This window comes from Etheostoma spectabile, chromosome 17, assembly GCF_008692095.1.
Source record: "Etheostoma spectabile isolate EspeVRDwgs_2016 chromosome 17, UIUC_Espe_1.0, whole genome shotgun sequence".
NCBI classification, from domain to species: Eukaryota; Metazoa; Chordata; class Actinopteri; order Perciformes; family Percidae; genus Etheostoma; species Etheostoma spectabile.
The window spans coordinates 8,228,846-8,229,327 of record NC_045749.1 but is presented as its reverse complement, the minus strand read 5'-3'; the positions used below and the strand labels follow the sequence as shown (position 1 = coordinate 8,229,327).

General features: G+C 41.3%; 1 protein-coding gene across 2 annotated transcripts in view; it reads right to left on the bottom strand.

The window, feature by feature from the left end:
- p4ha1b (prolyl 4-hydroxylase, alpha polypeptide I b) overlaps positions 1-482 on the bottom strand; it is a 17,187-nt gene that overhangs the window by 2,225 nt on the left and 14,480 nt on the right. The window lies entirely within an intron of this gene.

Genomic DNA, 482 nt, shown 5'->3' with positions numbered 1-482 from the left:
AAAAGGATACTTTATCATGTTCAATTTGAAGAAGTCCAAATAACTGTACTGTACTGTGTACTGGCCTCACTATAAATCCCTTTGCCTAGCTATTCAGTCAGCTTAAACATTTGACATAACTCAAAGAACACTAGGAGAACCAGGGTGTATTCCAGAAAGCAGCTTATGTGAAAACACATAGTGAACCCTGAGATGAGGGAAACTCTGAGTTATCCATTCCAGAGGGCTATTCCAGAAAGGAAGTTCAACAAACTGAGCCTGAACTCTGAGTTGACTTACCTTGTGAAGCGAAACAGAGTTTTCAGTTCGAGAACAGCTGATCTGAGTTAGGTGAGTCGACTCTGAGTATGTTAACTCTGAGTTGAGGTTGTGCCTGACGACTAGTAAAAAGCCATCATCAATGGAGCTACAATACTGGGAAAACAGGAAGCAGACATTTTCTGGCTGCGAACGTCACTGTTTTTATGGGGTCATTTCCTTTT